The sequence below is a fragment of the Penaeus japonicus genome, unplaced genomic scaffold, assembly GCF_977035675.1.
Source record: "Penaeus japonicus unplaced genomic scaffold, GWHDUDI00000001_assembly GWHDUDI00000018, whole genome shotgun sequence".
In the NCBI taxonomy this organism is placed as follows: Eukaryota; Metazoa; Arthropoda; class Malacostraca; order Decapoda; family Penaeidae; genus Penaeus; species Penaeus japonicus.
In genome coordinates this window covers 20,056,336-20,063,156 of record NW_028234420.1, presented here as the reverse complement: position 1 = coordinate 20,063,156, position 6,821 = coordinate 20,056,336, and the positions used below count along the sequence as shown (strand labels likewise).

At 39.6% G+C, this 6,821-nt stretch overlaps 1 pseudogene across 1 annotated transcript in view; it reads left to right on the top strand.

The window, feature by feature from the left end:
* Positions 1-443: 443 nt before the first annotated feature.
* Positions 444-6,821, top strand: part of LOC147469907 (uncharacterized) — a 6,902-nt pseudogene continuing 524 nt past the window's right edge. Inside the window, exon 1 of the transcript XR_015191844.1 lies at positions 444-6,821. This exon is cut by the window's right edge and continues 524 nt beyond it. The product of XR_015191844.1 is annotated as an uncharacterized LOC147469907 (transcript).

Genomic DNA, 6,821 nt, shown 5'->3' with positions numbered 1-6,821 from the left:
AAATATATATATATATATATATATATATATATATATATATATATATATATATATATATATATATATATCACACACACACACACGCATATATATATATTTCTCTCTCTCTCTCTATATATATATATATATATATATATATACCTACATATTAATATATACATATATGTGTGTATATATGTAAATACATCCATGTGGGTGTGAGTGGCATGAGGTCTGACATCATCTCCACAGATTAGGCTGGCTATCATTTGTTGTTTTAACTAGGGTGATTAAGCTTCCCGAGAAGTCATTGATATCCCTGTGCTGTGAGCTTAATTTGGGCGGTATTACACTTCTCTGAATCAATTGAAAATGTCGATTTTGAAATCCTCGCAGACCGTTGAATCCAAACCTGGTTCATATTTGCCTTTACAGCGTTATATTATTGAGGGGCTTGCTAAGGATCTTTTGAAGGAGGAGACACCGTGGCTGCCTCGACATTTACCTCCTTACGGGTTTGCCTCTCCTGTTGGGGCTCTGGATGTGCTCGTGTGGTTCCGGCCTCTGTAGGACAGGGGAAGGGAGTCTCGCCTTAATATAGAGCGGGAGCTGAATCCGAGGGACTTAGTCCTCTCTCATCCAGGGCATCAACAACACTTTTCACCTCCCTAAAGTTGTTACTCAACTCCCTCGCATAAATGAGAGGGGTCTGTTCCATTCCTGGGGAGGATTTTGTAGTAGTATTCGAACCCTTCCGAGTCTAGTTCGTATTAGGAACACTCAGAAGGAGCGGGAACTCTATTGTGGCGGAGGTATCCGTTGGGTATGTACAATATTCTGTTTTGTTCGGTCATCAGGCATGGATGCTTGGGTGAGTAGGAATTGAGTCTGGTCGTTTTTTGAAACAACCTCTTCAGAGAGAGAGAAAGGGCAAATGCAGTCGGCTATCCTCATTGGATTTCACTACCTATTATTCAAAGAATATAGACTTTTAAAATGAATGGTTTCATGCTATCACGTTAAATTAAGGTGAATAAACAGCCGCTACCTTTAAATAATGGAACCAAGCTGCAGTGTCGGAGAATGGCCCGTGCCGCTTCAATTTCCCACCTTCAAGTTGTGTTGTCATTTCTCTATTTTCAGATGATTCCTCATAGAGAAATAAAACAAAGTAAGAATTGGCATAACGTTTTAGAAATAAATTTTAAGTGAGCTTGTATCGGTGTGAAATAAATTGTTATAAATGTATATGGAAATGTCAAACTGATAATCTGGATAGGTATATAATGGAGCTGGTGCCAGATACATTTTTTCTGTGAGTCACTCAAAAATCAGATTCTCAAATTACATAAACTGGCAAGGAGAAAAGTTGTACAGAATTATGAACACAGGCAGATAACAGATAATGGAATGGGGCAAGATTACTGCCGTATCCATGGAAATACCTGCGCTGCTTTACAGGTACACTATATTACACTTCTAATAGAAAATATTAAAGATCATACAAAATCCGCCTCTTAACTACCTTGAGACATAGAGCAGCAGTGTTCTCTTGTTAGCTTCCAATAAAATAATAAAATAAGTAATGGAGAAAGAACAAGAAATTAAAGCTGTAGAGATAAAGCTAGTTGTTGGAACTGTAGAGATAAAACCTGGAATTAAAACGATGGAGATGAAACCAGAGATTAAGCCAGAAGTTAGAATAGATGGAATAAAGCCGGAAGCACCGACAAAGGAGATAAAACCAGAAGTTATTACAGAGGAGATAAAGCCTGGCGTTAGAACAGAGGAAATGGAGCATGTAGTTAAAATGGAGAAGATACAGCCTGAAGTTAGACCGGAGGAGACAAAGCCAGAAATTAGAACGGAGAAGATACAGCCAGATGTTAGAACGGAGGAGATAAAGCCAGAAATTAGAACGGAGAAGATACAGCCAGATGTTAGAACGGAGAAGATACAGCCAGATGTTAGAACGGAGGAGATAAAGCCAGAAATTAGAACGGAGAAGATACAGCCAGATGTTAGAACGGAGGAGATAAAGCCAGAAATTAGAACGGAGAAGATACAGCCATATGTTAGAACGGAGGAGATAAAGCCAGAAATTAGAACAGAGAAGATACAGCCAGAATTTAGAACGGAGGAAATACAACTAGAAATTAGAACGGATGAGATAAAGCCAGAAGTCAGAATGGGAGAAAAACAACCAGAAATTAGAATGGAGGATATAAAGCCAGAAGTTAGAATAGAGGAGATAAAGCCAGAAGTTGGAATGGAGGATATAAAGCCCGAAGCAATAACGGGGCAGAAAAAGCCAGAAGTTAGAAGGGAGGAGCCAAAGCCAGAAGTAAGAACAAAGGAGATACACCCAGAAGTTGGAATGGAGAAAACAAAGCCAGAAGTAAGAACAGGTCAGAAAACGCCAGTTAGAACGGAGCAAATCAAGCCAGAAGTGAAAATGGAGGAGAGACAAAAGCAGCAAATGTAATAATGGATTTAAGACTAGAAAATAAGGAAGATGATAAACCAGAAGGAATCAAACCAAAAGACTTACAACCAAATGATGAACCAGGAGAGATAAAGCAAGAAAATAACCAAGTGTTTAAAAAATTAAGGGAAATAAAGCAAGAGGAAATAGAAGATAAACAGGACAATGCGAAATATGAAAAAAATAGAGACAAAATAGATGAAATTAAACTCGAGGATATGAAATCGGAAAATGGAGTTGACTATAAAGAAGTAAAAATGCTTGGGGAGAGGAAACCTGAAGTAAGATCGATAGACATAAAACTAGGCAGGACAGAGTTGAAGATTGAGGGGCAGCCCCACACGACAGCAGCAGACATAGAAAAAGAGAGACAATATGAAACAGTGGAGGTGCATCAGGAGGTAAAGGAATTTGTAGAAATATCAAATGCACAAGAAGGAGTGATACAAAGCGACGTAAAAAAAATAAACTGGAAAGTATACCGAAAGATGAAAGAACTGAAAAGACATTAACTGATAGACAAAATGATGCACCAGCAGAACTGAAGCTTGAAGAATTTGAGATGCCACGCGCTGATTTTTCACGCGAGAAATAAAGCCGGGAGAGATTGTAGAACAAGCCACTTCCCCGACACTTTCACCACGTCTGCCAAATGATGAAGTAGCAGAAGGCTGTATTCCAGTCCAACCTGAAGTTCCACCAACCAGCTCTTTATATTCTCCCAATTATGGGATTCCTCTGAAGGTTCTCTTGGCAGGGAAAAATCTGACTGCTGCTGAAATCATAGCAAGGATTCCCTTTCCAAGTGACGTCAGCTTTATGAAAGGCCCCGAGGAGATAGACAAATTCAGTGCACAGCACAATGTCACACCCCAGAGGTCACCTATTGAGACTACTTTCCCGGATTTCCCGTCACTTGTACCTGTAAGTGAAACCTCACTGACAGTCAAGATGTCACCATCATTGTCTCCATCACCATCTCCAAGAACTTCCCCCATTAGTGCATCACCACACAAATCTCTTTCAAACACTCCTAGCATATCTCCAAGTATCATGCAAGAAAATAAAGCTGGCATAAATTGGTCACTGACAGAATTACCTTCTACACCCCCTGAATCTGGAATGAGTTCGCCACTCATCCCACCAAAGTCTCCTAAAATCACAGTTGAGGACGAAAAGAAAAATGATTTTGAGATCCATTCTGGTGTCCCAGGATTGTCGACATTTGTATTTCATCCCTTGGAGGAGCTAGGGAAATCAATTTCCAATTTATGTCCAGAGGCTGAAACTGACACTGAAAATCTAGAGATTCGAGTGGCAGAGAAAGAAATTTTGCTAGAAGAAACAGTACAAAAATCAAAGGATCCAAGCATGACAAGTGAAGTTAAAAGTGAGTCTCTTATTCTTAATGTAACTTCTTTTGAAGACTTTACGAAGTTTGACCAAGAAGGCTGTGAAAACAATGCAGGCAGAGATATGGAAAAACCTACATACCAGGCTAAAAAACATTTCAATATCAATATTGATGTACAGGAAGTGACTGAAACGGAGCGGATATTTTCAGATGAGAATATGAAACTTCATTACACAGGGAGTGAAGATGATTATGACGTTTCAGAAGGAAATGACACGGATGTACAGTCAAAGGTTTTCACATTCAGGGAAAATATATCAAAATCAAGACTCTCTACCTTGCTGACAGATAATACTAGCGAAGACCCACCTTCTAACACTGAGTTTAAGGTTAGTGAAACAGTTGCATTAGGTTTAGAAAGCTATAAGGCAGATACTTCCCATGATGTAGGCTTTGTGCACTTTTCATCTGGTATAGAGACTGGAAGCCATTATCCCTCTATTTCTGACCAAATGACAAGTGCAAACAGCGATTCACCTAATGCCCAACAAGAGGGTGTTAAAACGTTTTTGGAGAATGAACAACCTGATCAATCAAAATCTACAGGGACTGACATGTTAAAAACAACAAGCCAAGCTTGTAGTAGTGAAAAGCTTATATCAGCCATACCTTTGGTATCCAAATCAGACATTGGAGTCTCAGAGACTCATACTAAAGTATCCAGTACAGCTACACATGGAGATAATGATGAATCATTACTGTTACATTCATTGTCTCTTGGAACTACAAAAGATGTTTCTGCCACTGCTGATAGTCAGGAATTAGATCAGAAGTCCAGTTTCTCTTCATTACTAACCAGCTCTGGAGAAACTGAAGTAGTTTCTATGAATGACAGTGTTCCTTCTGCGATAAAGCCATTTAAGAGTAACATACTATCGGAAGTAACTAGCGAGGAAATGGAACCTGTGTTTGCACAAACACAGGTTCAGGCAAACATAAGCACTCTAGGGATGGGGACTTTGATCACTGATGACACTACCAGACTTTCAGCAGCAGAGTCTGTTGCCCCCCCCAAAGATATCATTAGAGGAGAGGATTTCAGCTTTGCTTCCCCCAGAAACTCTTGCCACATGGACTGCCAAGTATGAAAGTGATAAAGTAATCGCACCTAATGAAGAACCAAGTACAGCATCAGAGCAAGAAGATTTGTCACACCTAGACAAATATTTTAAAACAAAGTTGCCTTTAACAGATGAATCTCAAGATAAAGAATCCATATTAACTACAGGAATGCAAGGAGAAGGACCGCATTCAAAAATATATGAGAAAGAACTTGAGCCAATACCTGCAAAAAATATCAAAGCAGTCAAACACACATCTGTGGAGAAAATCGAAGAAGAAATGCAAAGGTCTCCGACAGAGTCAATTTCAAAAGAGGGAAAACTACCTCTCTCAACAGAATATCAAAAAGGTTCAGATATGTTACCTGGCAAGAAATGTGAAGAAAGTGCCTTGTTACTTATGAATAATGAAAAGGAATCAGGAAATATCCAGTGTAGTAAACCAGAAACTTATTCATCATCTGTGAAGAGATCAAATGATTTAGAAGAGTTTATGATCAAAGGGATATCCCAAGAAACAGAATTGTTAACAACCAAAAAGTCTCCCAATACAACACTGCCATTTTCTGACGAGATGCCACACCCATCAGCGATACGAGAGCTTAGGAAATCTACAGATGAACTAACGTCATCAACGCTGATGGCTGCAGATGAAAGTATTTTTTGTTTAGGAGATGTGCAAGAAGAACCCCCTTTCAGGCGACAGCGAGGAGAATCTTCACTGACTGCATCACTGGAAGGAAGGATATCAGCTTTTCCCTGCAGTGTTGATTCTGCGGAAAATGTTATATCCTTTGATGAAACAGGCGAGGACGATGCTGTTTTTGAAAGCAGTGGGCCAGAAATGGAAACCGATTTCTTTAGTGAAAGGGATTTAAGCTCAGAAGCTATTCGACAGAGGCTTTGGAGGGGTGTTAAATCCTTGAGTTTAGATGCTGATATAGCTCTCGATCCTGACATTTTCTGCTTTTTAATCCAGCAGAGTTCAAAATCAAGTCGAAGCAAAGAAGGCAAAAAGAAAGGCCTACAACAACGAAGGAACAGTGAAGTAGAATTGCAAGAATTAGTAAAAGAAAATACAGAACTAATAGAGAGAATTATGAAGCAAAAGTCAGTAGAAGACGCAGGGGCATTGATATATAGCATCAAAGAGACAGACACTCCAGCCAATACACCCATAGAGGAGCATGAGCCCGCAATGCTTTCAACAAGAAGTAACTCGAATAGAGAGCTTGAGAGTAATACGAAATTCTGTAGTAGTAATGTTGATTCAGGTTCTTCATTGCCACATAAACTACGCATGTCACACTCAAGTAATAGCAATCTAAGTGAAGCACTGAGCCTAGCAAAAGAGATCAGATCTCCATCTCCCAAAGATCTAAGTGAAGCATTGAGCCAGGCAAAAGAGATCAGATCCACATCTCCCAAAGAAATGTCATCTCCTCGGGTGACTTTACTTGACCAGGTGAGCTGTCAAGGTTCTGAAACTGAGCAGGCAGGAAAGAGTGTGAAATCATCTTGCAAAACTTCAAAAATCTCACGATCTTCTAGTGTTTCACTGGAAGGTCCAATGAGACCCATCACTTTCAATCCATTTCCAACAAGGAATCTTCCCCGGCAACCCAAAGAAGTTGCCGTAAAATTAGGTCTCTATAGCCCTACCAAGACATCCAACGGTTCCCCGACTGAGGGGCCAACTTAAAGACTGAAAATGTAGGTGGCCTTGTATATGCATCATGAAACTTGAGTGTTAGAGATCTTTTCGAATATATGTTGAGACATTTATACTGTATAGTTTAGATAGCTGTTCACACAAGTAGATTTTCGCACTAGTGCTGTGTTATGAGTTCACGGTTACTGAAAAATGTTCATAATCACTATT